The following is a 14,438-nucleotide window of genomic DNA, read 5'->3' on the forward strand; positions in this document are numbered from 1 at the left end:
AAGTACATATTTCCATTACCCCAGATCGATGATATTATGGATTGTTTGAGTGGAGCTATGTGGTTCACAAAGATAGATCTAAAGAGTGGGTACTATTGAGTGTTCATTTTTCACAATGCTTAATGACATAAATCTTTTCAAATCTCTCTCTTGAAAAGTTGATCAATGACCAACTCCAAGGTTCTAGATGGGTATTTTTCAACCTGTTGGGAAATTGAATTGAAGATAAATGTGCATTGTTCACAAGGAGGCCTCTATTGGTACACTCTAATTTGCATAACTTCTCTGAAATGTAACCACAACAAAAAGATATTTTTGTATTTTTTTTTAAAATGATGAATGCAGTTTATCAATGCAACTATATGAATTCCTATTTTAACCAATTGTTTTAAAAAGAAAATGATGAAGAAAGAGTAACAAGAGATTTTAAAAAATTACTAAAAGAAAAATTCCTAATGGAAAAAAGCCAAAGTAACAAGACATCTACAAATTAAATCATTAAAAGGTTAATTTGGAGTAGTGTTTCCTCAACTCCATTGATACAATCATCAATGGGAAATTCAACAAAAATTGAAAGATGTTTCACATTTCATCAAATTGTGAGGCCACAAAAAGTGTGTTCACATGAGATAAAATGCTATGTAAGAATAAATATGATCCTTTCTTTAATTTTTCACACTAGTGGAATTCATCAACATAAGGAAAATAATATAAATAAAATATTGCACAATTATAAAAAAACAATAAAACCACGAGCTCCATTATTATTAATGAACATGCATTCACAAAATAACACATTTCGACAAGATTCACTATACTCAGAATGAGACCCTCAATATCATATATTATTGCATCAAAATAATGGCTTAGAGTATACATTACATCCCTGTATTTAAAAGAAATCCTCATCTCCCTTTATGTTAGGACTTAGATATCTTCTAATGCAACTTATGCTAAAAATCTAATAAAATAAAGCTATTTATATCCAAACTAACTCTCTAAATGGTGCTAAGCAGGTCTCCACCCTTTTTTTATATCAATTAAAGGGTGCACGAGCCTTTACATGGCTTAAAACAATAAAAGAAGAAGAAGATAAGAAGATAGAAGCCATGCAATGATCTCGGAGTCATTGAGAGCTCTACAAATAGATGCTTGACCTTCTCTAGGTGTATCTGGGAGTTGAAGTGCCATAAAAAATGTATTTTTGATGCATGAAATGCTCTAAAATAGCCACCAGTAGTTAACTATTGGCGTACTAATTTTTTTTCAAAATTGTAGGTGCGCCTTTGAAAAGCGCACCTTGGTGAAGCACACCTTCAAAAAGTGCACCTTGGTGACAAGTCATAAAAATCCAAAAATTCTTCTAAGTGTCAAAACTTGATTTCCAACATTTGGGATTTCTTCCCCTTTACACCAAAGTGATGTCTAGATGCTTACTTTTAAATTTATCTATTATCTTTGCCACTTCTTTAGCCTTTGGTAAATCTAATGAATCATTTGCCACTTCTTTAGCCTTTGGTAAATCTAATGAATCATACTTATTTCAAAATATTTGTTGATAGTTAATTACTTCTATCCTCGTGTTTGCAAAATCCTCAAGCTTAGAATCTAGTTCTAACAATGCTTCTTCTATTTTGAACCCTTGTTTGACATCATGTTCTGAAGAAGCCATTTTGAATGAACCCTAGATTGTTGAATTATTGTCTACACCAAGAAGGTTTTGGTTTTTGACTCATCTTCAAAAATCTCAAGGCTAGTAGTGTGATGAAGACACTTTATTGAGGCCCGTGGTAATCAATACTTTTGTTGTATACACCAGGAGCTTTCCTAGTATGACCTCCTTCATCTGATAATCTTTAGGAATCAACTCTCCTATGTCTTCATGGGGAGGTGGAATGAAAACATACACTAGAAGGTCATAATCGTGATTCTTCATTATGAAGGAAAGTGTTCTAGCATCACCCTTAGGTGGCTCATATTTCTTAATCGCCTTTATCAATTTTGTCATTCGCTCTTCTTTTGTTAATTCCATATACCTTTTTTGTTTGAACATGATCTCCTTTTTAAACCATGATGACATTGTCCCCATTGGTAACATGTACTATGTTGAAGAGGTAGGTTCTAATGCAGGTTCCTTTCCCTTATCAATCATCTCTAGAGTCTTCTCATGTCAAGGAAGAACTTCTAAGTGAGATTTTGTGTCATCTTGGGATGGGGACCTATACTTTGTATCAGGAGGAGGTTGTTTCCTTTCTTCCATAATCTTTCCTTCCTCAGATACTTCATCAACATGTAACTACACACATTTCCCTTCTTCTAGAGTTTGAATCTCTAGTTCAACCATTGGATGAGGTAGGGCTACTGATCCTTGATCCATTACTTCTAGCATAGCTTGTACTAGTAGAGGAGGAATGCCAAGAGGTCCTTGTGATAGAGAAAGTAGTTTATTACAATCTTCTCTTAATGGATCATTCTAAGGAGTACCTCATATCTTCTCTCCCACTAGCTCAGTAACCATAGGCATGAAGTCAAAATTTGAGAGGTTAAAAACATCAACTCCCTCACCTTCTATCTCTTCAACCCACTTTTTTTGCTCATCTTCTAAGGTCTTAACCTGGATATGCTCTTTTGGTGTAGAAGGTGGTGTTTGAATAAAAATTCTTTGACTCTCTTATTCAATCATACTAGCTAAGAAATTCCTCTTATTTAAAGGAATAAAATTCTATTCACTTCCCTTCCTCCTCATCTTCCACCTTGAGGATGGTTTCTATTACTTTTGGTGAAGGAGTTATCTTTTTCTCTAGTCTCCTCCTCTTCACACCTACCACTATTGTCTTTGTTCTAGCTCTTTTGGGTACCAATGGGGAGGCTTTTTCTACCAAGGCTTGAGGTCGTGGAACTACTTCTTGTCCTGGTTATGCCTATTCTTTCTTGGGTTGAGCTTGTTCTAGCTCTTGTTGGGCTTCTTTTTCTTGAGTAGATGATTTTGCTTGAGCCTTTGTCTCTTACTCTCTGACCCTAGGGGCTCCCTTTCTCTTCTTTCCCTTTCCTTTTTGTGTCTCAAAGTACTCAACCTCTTGCTCATGCTACTGTACCATCTCTGACCTACCTAGTGACTTGGCAGGGTAGGTTGGTATTGTGACCTTTTCTCCTTTACATTTCTTTGGTCAAGATTTAACCTAAAGAGGTTGGGCTTGAGGAATTGGGTCCATCTAAAAAGGTTTCTTGATCCATTCTCTTGTTAGTTTAATCACATGTTGGGCTTGATGATTAATATCATCATTTTCTTCCTGCCCAATTTCTACATTCACAATGGGCCTTTCATATATCTTGTCCCCATTGAAAAAGGGATCTAGTATCTTAGGGAAATCCTTGTCCCATGCTTTGAGGGCTATCTCCATGTTCAACACCTTTTCTTCAAGTTGTAGACTTATCCTACAATAATATTGAATATAGACATCATAGTCATCTACAACATTCATCCAATGGTCTTCAAGGGCCTCTTCGAGAATTTTTTTTTTTTACCCACCAAGTGTTGTACCATACTGATGTTATCAAAATATGAGTGAGGTTCTTGGTAATCCTCAAGAGGATATTGATCCCATTTTGAATCAAATGTAGCAATATTCTACTTCTTCTTTACTTGAAGGCTCTGGTGGTGATTGACTATACACAAGTCTTTTTATGTTGTTTCCTCACTCTATCATATGTAGAAGTGAGCTACATGGCTATATCCAATAATATCATCCTATTTGATGGATACCACAAGAGCTTCTTTGTGCACAAGAGAGTACCATCTAACCAAATATAGGTGATGGTTTTAAACTAGATGTAGTAAGTAGCAAACTATGTTCTCCTTGTTGTAGCTTCTACTGATGTCCTCTTTCCATAATCCCCTTCAATTAACCTAATGATGGAAAATATGAAACCATCATTAACCATCCTATATTCCACACTTTGTAGTGGGAGTTTCTTCTTTACCAATAGTAGGTGCATGACATTAGGCTGAGAATTTGTATCTTTCATGCTTCATTTTCTATACAATCCTAGATGATTTGTAGTCCTTACTTCCAATGAATATACCATATATGAAGTCATGTAGAAGCAGGGGTCATTCTTAATCCAAATTAATTTCTCATCAAATATATCACTTAGGATTGTAGCCTAATCAATAGGAATATTTCCTGTCTTGATGGTTTCTATGAAGTGTACCATCCATGTCTCCTGATGACTTACTGTAGGAAGATCCATGACTCTACATAAGAGAACTATCAAATAGCCAATATCATCAACCATATATCCACATGTCATGTTGACCTTTCTACCTCCTCTCCCCAAGAGTGTCCTATCAATTAGGTACTTTGATTGTATTGACTCTTTTGCCTCTATTTCATTCTCCCTATACAATCTACCTATGGCCTTATAGGTGATTTAAAGGTATTGATCTACCCATGAAAGATGGAAGACCTTTTAAATATTTCTAGGCCTTAGGTCCAAGACTATCTCCTTGATCACACTCTTGACCACCTTCTCTTCTGGTACATATTGATGAGCTAAGGTCATGATTATTTTGGATAATTGAACTGATGTTGGGTGAGAAGCCATGTTCACCAAACCATTTTGAATTAGAACCAACCATATAGTTGACCTCTCTTTAGGTTTGTTGCATAGGGTGAGAAAGATGTCCCAGTCAATCTGTCATAATTTGGTGTCTCAGATCTTAGTTTGTTTATCTTGGAAATGGGATTTCTTAGGTGCTCCTTGATACTTGAAAGTTATCAAATTTGATGCTATCTTTTTTTCCATGGAGGATGAAGATGATGCCATTATATCTATACAAAGGGGAGAAATGTCAGCATTCTGATGTCAAAAAACTATGATGACCATTAGATGAGATCTAGTTTGACAAAAAATTGACCAAAAATAGAAAAAAACTAATAAAAATCCACTTGTGTATCTAATATGTGCACATGTGCACCTATCCTACCTAGCACACATGTGTAGGTGTGTTAGGTGTGCATATGCATTATAATGTGAACTCTTTAAAACAAAGTGCATAATTGTGTACTTCTCACACCTAAGAAAGTGAGTAATTGTGTTAAGTCCTTTTTGTTTTTATAAAGCGGGGAATTTGTGGTTTTGTATCTTTTATGTGCATATACACACTTATGAAGGATCAAAATATGTGCATGTGCACATGTGCACACCTCCAAAAGGTTATTTTACCTAAAAAAATGTTGAATTTCTAGATATGCAGGTTTGCAGACATGTGGAACAACATAGATGAAAAAGGTGCGAAAGTGACGTGGTCAGAGAGATAACAAAAAACAAGTGATGAAGCATAGGGTCTATTCATAGACTAGTGCATGATAGTGTGCACCTTTAAGGGTGGACACATGTGCAAGTGTGCATGTGCACATTTGTAGATCAAGGTGAGCGTGCATATGTACACTTAGTATACGTGCATGTGTGCATGTGTGCACTCTATGCACTTGGAAACCAAAAATTATTTTTTTGACCCCTCATTAATACTCGATACTATCTAATTAGGGACCAAGGATTGACCTAGATCTAGAGGAGGGGCCTAAATGATCAAGGCACCTGACTGGGTGCTCTAAGAGGATTTTGAATTTAGGGGGTCTGCATTTTGTGGCTCAAAATGGAGCGTGTATTGTAGGACCAAAACAAGTACCATAAAATTTTCATTAAATAAGGAGATGAATGGAAGAATTCCTTCAAGACAAGGGAAGGATTGGATGAGTAGTTAGTCATGCCTTTTGGGCTAGAAAATGCATTGATCAATTTCATGTGGCTCATAAATAAGGTACCGAAGGATTTTCTTGGTAAGTTTTTCATTGTATATGATGTGGACATTTTGATCTTTAGTAAGACATTGGAGGGGCATTCAATGCATATACATAAGGTTTTTTATAAGCTAAGAGAAGAAAAGCTATTGATAAATTTGAAGAAGTGTAGTTTTGTGAAGAAGAAGTCTAAAAATGGACCCCAAGAAAGTGAAGGCTATCCTTGAGTATCCTACTACAAGGAGTGCGACTAAGTTAAGATATTTTTATGGATTGGCTAGTTGTTACAAAAATTTTCTTAGATGTTTTAGTAGTATTTGTGGACCCTTGATTGAAATAATGAGAGTAGATAGGAAATAATTTATGTTGAATGTAGGAGAAGATAAGATTTTTAATTTGTTGAAATAAAAATTTATGAAGCATCATGTTCTAGCACTTTCAAATTTTAACAAGGTGTTTTAAGTAGACTATGATGTTGGTGGTATTGCAATAGGATCTATTTTGTGTCAAGAAGGTAGACCTATTTCTTATTTTTGTGAGAAATTGAATGATGCCAAAAGAAAGTATCATGTTTATGATTAGGAATTTTATGATACATTTCATGTCTTGAAGAAGTGGAGGCACTACCTTCTCCCTAAGGAATTTGTTTTGTATACTAATCATCATCCTTTGCAATATTTGAATAGTAAAGGAAAATTGAACCAAAGGCATTTGAAATGAGTTGAGTTTTCACATAGTTATATATTTTTTTAAACACAAGAGTTTGGAAGTCTAACAAAGTTGTAGATGCTCTTAGTAGGAGATAACTTTTTCTTAAAGTGATGCAGATTGGCATTTTTGGGTTCAGGGAACTCAAGAATTTGCATTTGGAGGATCCTAATTTTCATGAAGCTTAGAAAGTTTGTATAGAACCTATCATACTTGACAAGAAAAAGTGGTTGGATTTCATAATCCAGGATGGTGTGTTGTTCAAAGGAAGCTAGTTATGCATTCTAAGAAGTTCTATGAGAGAGAATATTAGCAAGGATAGAAATAGTGGAAGATTGGTTAGGCATTTTAGTACAGATAAAACCATTTCTTTGGTTGGTGACAATGATTATTGGCCACACTTGTATCAAGATTCCAAGGAGTTTGGTTAGAGTTGCAGAGTATGTTAGATGGTGAGAGGAGTGAAGCAGAATAAAAAGTTGTATCAACCATTGCCTATACCGCAGAAGTCATGCAAGGATGTAAGCATGTATTTTATTCTTGGTTTACTGAGGACTCAACAAGGGCATGATTCAATTTTTTTAGTGGTTGATAGGTTTTCAAAGATGTCACAATTTATTCCTTGCAAGAAGACTAGTGATGTTTTTCATGTGACAATTTTTTTTCATAGAGGTGGTGAGACTACATGCGCTGCCAAAGAGTATAGTTTCTAGATCAAGATACTAAGTTTGTTGGATATTTATAGCATATATTATGGAAGAATTTGAAGATATATTTGAAGTTTGGCTCATTACATCATCTAAAAACTTATGGACAGATCGAGTTTGTGAGTCAGAGTAAGGGGAATTTGTCGAGATGCTTGTTTGGAGATAAGCCAAAATGTTGGGATCTAATTTTTCCACATGCAAAATTTTCATATAATAATTATGTCAATAAGAGTAGTTGTAAATAATCATTCCAAATTGTAAATGGGAGCAATTATATAAATTATTCTAAATTAAGGTAGTTGGATAAAGGAGAGATAAGTAGTGTTAAAGAAGATAATTTTGTTGAACATTTAAAGAACAACCATGAGGAGGTGAGAAAGAACATTACAAACATAAATACACAATACAAGGCTAAGGAAGATGAAAATAAGAGGCATAAGGAATTTAAAGTTGGAGATCAAGTCATGGTCCATTTGAGGAAGGATATATTTATAGTGGCTATATATAATAAGCTGAAAATGAATAAGTTTGAACCATGCAAAATATTGAAAAAACATGATTCTAGATGTGCTTGTAAAGTAGAGTTTCGTACTAAATTTAATATTTCACTATTTAACATTTTAGATCTAAGAGAGTATCATGAAGGAGGTGATGGAGATGAAGTTATAAAATCATGTAGTAGAGTATTCTAGTAGCTACTTCATCTACAAAAGAGATTGAGGATATATTGGACAATTATATTTGAAGGAGCACAAGAAGCTAAGCATATGAAGCATATTTGGTCAAATGGAAAGGGAGTCTAGTAGAAGATATTATAATGATAGAAAAACTAAGAAGGGGGATGAATCAACTATCCTTAGGCCCAGATGTGCCAATTAAACTTTTAACCACTTAAAACTACTCAATCAAACTCATAAATCCACTCGGCCAATATACAAACACATCGATAAATCAACTTATTCATTACATCACTAGTTCTCTATTTTGTGTATGAAAAAAATAGAAATAAACAACAAAAAATATCATACATCAGAAGAAAAACATCCACACATGTATGACACCAGGATTTAATGTGGTAACCCAATTTGGAAAAAAACACCAAGTAACATGCTACCACTTTTTAGTCTTCTAAAGTGAGCTTGGTTAAGAGCCAACCCTATTAAAGGTTACAAAAAACACTGTTAGGTGTGACCCTATTAAATAATTTAATCACCTATTAGGAGTGCCCTTGTTAAAGGTCTTTAGATAATTCCATTAGAATGTCATATTGATTAAATTATTTTACTACCACAATGGTTAGAAAGTAATATATAGGTTTAATTTGATAAATGCAAATTCCTTTACAAATTTAGATCTCCATTTAGCTCATTTCAAGTTCTTTGACTAGACTTCATCATATACTCCATCTCTTATCATCTTGGCAACCCTTGAAGTAATGACACTTTGCCAAATTTTCACTTTTCCTTTGCTACTCTGCTCTTTACAATTTATTCATGAATTCACTAACCAACAAACATAACACCTCTTATGCCTTCTTAAATAGGTAGCTTTGACCATTTTCTGTCAAAATATCACTATATATCTTATGGTTTGATCAGATTCATTGAATTTTTCCACTTTTTAGTCCTTCTCCTTTCACAAAACTTCAAGAAAATTCTCTTTAAATACTCACCATAGATCGCTTAATAAACTCAATTCATGCATGAAATTTTCTAGCTCATCAATCCTTGTCATTTATGTATTTTGACAACTCTGTCAACCTCAAAACTTGACTATTTCACAAACTGTTAGTTTGATGACAATTCATCATCACTATGTTCTTTAGCTCAGTCAACACTGAGTAGCTTAGTCTCTACTATTTTTTCTCTCTTGGCATACACTGGCTTTCTAGAGCTTCACTATGCTCGATCACTTCTTCAGTTTTCTCCTTTATCTAGCTCATCCAAAACAATCAATCAACTAATACTATTTTCTCGTCTAGCTCTTAAGTTCCTTAATATTTTGCTTCAACTACTCTATTGACCATAATTAAGTTGGCCATACTTGTGCTTTTCTCATCTCTTCTATACTTTATACAATGATCAAAAAACACATTATCTTGTCAAAGACTAACTGATCAATAACCCATTGAAATTCCATCGCACTTACTCCTCTTTACTCAACAACTTTACTAGCTCACCTTATTATCTTCTCTTTTCAAATCCTCTTCAACAATAAATTGATATGGCACTGTACACTATTAGAAAATGTCTTACTAGTAAGGTTTTATATCAATGAAAACATAACATTTATTCCAATTGTAATTTCCAATAATCTCCCTCTTTGGCATTAATGGCAACAACTCTAGTTACCATAAAAATACAAAATACTATTTCATGATTTGTCACTATCATCTCCCTTTGTGATCTTTATATAAGGTATTCATTAATATCCTTAGTTTCATTTTTATTAGCATCCATGCACTCCTTTACACTTCTTCCTTTATGATACCAATTGTAGATTCTTCACTATAGTACCAATTGTATTAGCTCCCTCTTTAACATACCTCATTATATAACATAATACTTTGTCACACATCTTCAGATCTTCTCCCTCTTCTTTTAACTAAATGGTGACTGCATACTTCATCTCCCTCTTTGACAACAATGCCAAAGATGTCATCCATTTCATACACATCTTATATTCAACTCTCTCTTTTTCACTTATTTGATTGATCTTTGGAATAATCTCTCCCTCTTTCATCTTTGAATTGTAGCTCTATCTACTTGTACTTTGTCCATATTTTCACAACTTTAGGAAACTCCTTAAGTGTGACCTCCTACATCAATTTAGAAGATAATATGATCATAGCAATTGATGGAATGTTGTATCTCTTCTTAGTTTTCATTAGATAAGGGAATGACCCCTAACTTATTGCTTAAATATAGAAATACATCCTTACCTAATGCATTAGTGAATATATCAGCTATCTTCTCCTTTGTGTTTACATATTCTAGTCCCACTTCTTTGTCTTGCACTAGTTTCCTTAACTCATGATACTTAATGGAAATATTCTTGGTCGTTGTATTCATCACGAGATAATTAGATATATTTATAGCAGTTGTGTTGTCACAGTATATCACCGTAGGCTCAGTAATATCTTCCTTCATACCTTCCAATAATTGTTTGATCTACACAATGTTTGAACAATTAATTGCTATAGAAACATACCCAGTCTATGTTTTGGATTGAGAAATAAATTTCTGCTTCTTAATTTTCCATGAAATCAACTTCTTTCCTAGAAAGAAACAACTCCACTTGTACTCTTTTTGTAATCAATGTTTCCAACCCAATCAACATCTACGTAAACTCTTAGCTCAAACTTGTCATTATTCTTATACCATAAAGGTCATAGTATTCTATCCCTTTAAAATATATCAATATCCTTTTAATAGTCATCATGTGATCCTCCTTAGAATTAGAAGAAAATCACAGAACAATACCAAAAACTAATGTAATGCCATGTCTTCTATAAACAACATATTTCAATTTGCCAATCATTAACCTATATAATGTCTAATTTACTTCACAAAAATCATCATTCTTTGAAATTTTATTGTCCAATATCCATAGGTGTTCCAATTGGTCTCAAATCTTCCATCCCAAAGCTTTTTAATATATCCTTTATATACTTTTATTGTGTAATGTCTATACCTCCTTTCACTTGACAAACTTGTAAACCAGTAAAGAATTTAATCTCTCCAAATGTTGGCATCTCAAATTATTTATTCATCTCATTAGCAAATGATTTGAAGAACATATCATGTCCTCTAAATATGATATTATCTACAAATATATCATATACCAATATCTTACTCTCATAATCATGTTTCAAATACATATAGCTATTGTCATTAGTTCTTGCAAAATTAATTTTCACCAAATAAGTATGCAACCTTTCATACCATGCTCTAGGAGATTTTCAAACCATATGATATGTAGTGCCTGCCCCTAGTTCAAATTTTTTCTTTTGTTGCCAAACTCTTTTAGGCTAGTTTTATGCTTATGATTAGTGGCATTGTTTTAAGATTATCAGATATTGTTTTACATTTAGTTTATTATATGATGAGATTACTTGGTACTCTATATTTCATGTATGCATGATGATTATTACAATGCTTTCAGTTATTGATGATTAGTTAAATGGATTATCATATGTGTTTTCTTATGGATACTTACCACATACTTGCATGTGTATGGTGTGCGTGTTTTTTTTTCTTTATGTATGGCATTTCTAATGTGGTTATGTAAGAGAGTCGTAGTCACCTGCTAGTCAGGATCTACATGATGCACCACTTCCTACCATTGCTTGTTTAGCTTAGAATATTGTGTTTGTAAATGTGTATATTTTATGTAGGTTTTAAGTATCAGGTATCAACTTCCTTGAATTGCTAGGATGAGTGTACCTTATGGCATTATCTCAATGGTAAGAGAGGGGAGATAAATTCTCAATTCCAAATCCTAAACCTTCAAGCCATTTGTCCTAATTGACAATTAGGACAAGTATCTAAGTTGAGTACCCTCCAAATGCATCAAATGATGTTAATTCATGATTATAACCTTTTAGTTTGATTTTGTATGTGTTTTTCTATAATGAGTATTCGTATTTTATTTTATGAGTCTTTCATGGATTTTCTATTAATTAAGTCTAATTAAAAGATTAAATTGATGATTTAATTTAATGGAAAATAATTTAAATATTTAAATATATTTAATTAATTGAGAGATTAATTAAATAAAAGAATTAAATTTGAAGGTAAAAGTTATAAGAATAAATTTAGAACATGACAATATTTATTTAATTTAATAATAATATATTTAGAGTTCATTTTTAAATAAATGCTAAATATTGTGATTATTTAAGTTAATAAACATTTTATGAATTAAGTTTCAAAAATAAATTAAAAGGTACAAATATATTAAATTAATTAAAATGTTTCAAGTTCACATGATGCATGCATGAGTTTAAAACTTAATATATTTGATTATTTTTGGATTTTTGGGGTGTTTGTGCCCAAAGACCAAATGGGTTTTAATTTTGCAGTTTTTTCCAAATTTGGGGTTTTTACCTCATTTTGCATGCCACCCTATTTTCTTGAGTTTTCTTGGCACAATGTGGGTCATGGACCTGGATGATCCGTTTGGATATCAATCAAACCACTATTGCACTTTTTTTTTCTTTGGGATGCGTGTCACATCTGTACTCCCAACTTTGTGTTCAGTTGAGTGTTTTTCATACCTGTTGTTATGGTTTCTGTTGGACCTTTGCTTTTGTTTCATGAGCGCTAGGATTCGTGTAGAATCCATACTCTCAGATTGAGGCCAATTGAGTGATTTCATGATGTATGGTTTTATTGGCTTTTGGATTTGTGTAGAATCCATCCTTCCTGTGTTACTTTTAGTTGGGTGTTTTCTTTGCATTGTGTTCTCATTCTTTTCCTTGTGTTGTGATCTTCATGATGGTGGTGCGCCACACATGAGTACATGTGCATACAGTTGTCGGGTGACTTGTGAGGCCTAATCTTCCATGGTACTTTCAGAAGTTATGATCATTGGGGTTGGGATGGGAGTATGCATGCCCACGAGCACTTGTCGTAGGATGAGCATGGGTAGGGTAGGGTAGCATATGGAGGGGGCTTCTATCTCATAGCCTGGTGATCATTGTGCCCAGAGGGTTAGCAAAGGATATGAAGTTTTAAATAAGTGATAATTAAAGAAAATGTGTGACTCGTAATAAAATTTAAGATAATAAAATGCTGTGCCGAGCCATTCCATTGAGGGATGCTAAATCCGCACGATCCAAGCTTGGGCTTTTCGATGCCAAGCGACTCTCCATGATGTCAGCCCCTACTTAGTAGCCTTTTGAGTGTTTGACCAGGACCTATACTCCTTGCATTGTCTTAGGTTCTTGGTTGCAACCATTATACTATCTGGCATGAGTGTTAGCCATGGATGTTGTTTTGTGTGTTTGTGGTTGGATCTTTATCTCCATCAGCATGATGGGTGTGGACCTACGGGTTTCACATGGTTGGGAGGCATAGCTACCTTCACCACTGCTAGGGACCAGTGTACAGAGATGGTCTTGTCCTAGTGCGACTATTGCTGGATGTTTTCACTTGGTACTTCGAGTTCTGGAGTATGCTTTCTTGTGATTTATGCTTTCATTGGAATGCTTGAATATCATGTTTAGATGATGTTAGTTTACTTGACACATTTCCATATTATGATGTTTAGCATATGATTAGATGATGTGAATTGTTGTAGTAGCATATCTATTGCTTATTGATGTTTAGCATGTGATAGGTGATGTGATCTACTATAAGATTATCTTATGCTTTTCGACTAGCATGTTAGATTTCCTTATGCTTATATTGTTGCATGTTTTAGTAGTGACGTCCCTATTATGATAGTACTAAAAATTTGGTCAATGGCTTGGGATGTTACGTGTGGGGGATGGCTAGGACCCACGATGGTCTTATGATGCTATTGAGGGTTGGGAGGAACCACATACTTAGTTTGTTTGTTCAGTTCACTGTGATGTTACTTTCAGTACATTCTTTTTTGCTGTAGTTTTTAGATGGATAGATGTATCTCCTTCTTGGCTTGTATTGAATCCTTGTTCCAAGGATCTCCAAGTGGGGCATTACATCTGGTATCAGAGCCCATGTTCAAATATTGGGATCTCTGTGTTTATGTTGCCCGTGTAGTTTTTGCTACATTGGTTGAGTGTGAGTGTCTTCGGGGGAACTCGTGATCTTTGTTGCTTCAGTATCTACTTGGGATGGATTTGTTGGTCTAGTAGATGTGACTAGAGCAGTGTGTGGAGAAGGAAGTGAGTCTTCCTGGTTTGGTAAGCGGAATCTTTGTGCCTTGTTGGGTTGGTTACTTGTGTGACCATTTTTGGATGGAACCACTAATTGGTGTCCATGTGTTGGCCTTGTGTGCCTTTTCTCGTTTCTCCTTCTGGAGTTAGGTGCATTGATTTCCTGTTTTTCTCCTAATTGCAAGTTAATAGATGAATTTTATTGTGATTCTTTATTTTGTTGTTATAATAATGAAATGGTTCTTTTCGTTGAAAATAAGTGTTATGGTGAATCATTGCAAAGAAGTAGGTTTGCATTATATCCTTGGGTAAATGACTTAAGTCCCCAATTTGATTGCTTCTTAAGCTTATGGAAAT

This window comes from Cupressus sempervirens, chromosome 8 (genome assembly GCF_028749045.1).
Source record: "Cupressus sempervirens isolate cs-2001-9-10 chromosome 8, ASM2874904v1, whole genome shotgun sequence".
In the NCBI taxonomy this organism is placed as follows: domain Eukaryota; kingdom Viridiplantae; phylum Streptophyta; class Pinopsida; order Cupressales; family Cupressaceae; genus Cupressus; species Cupressus sempervirens.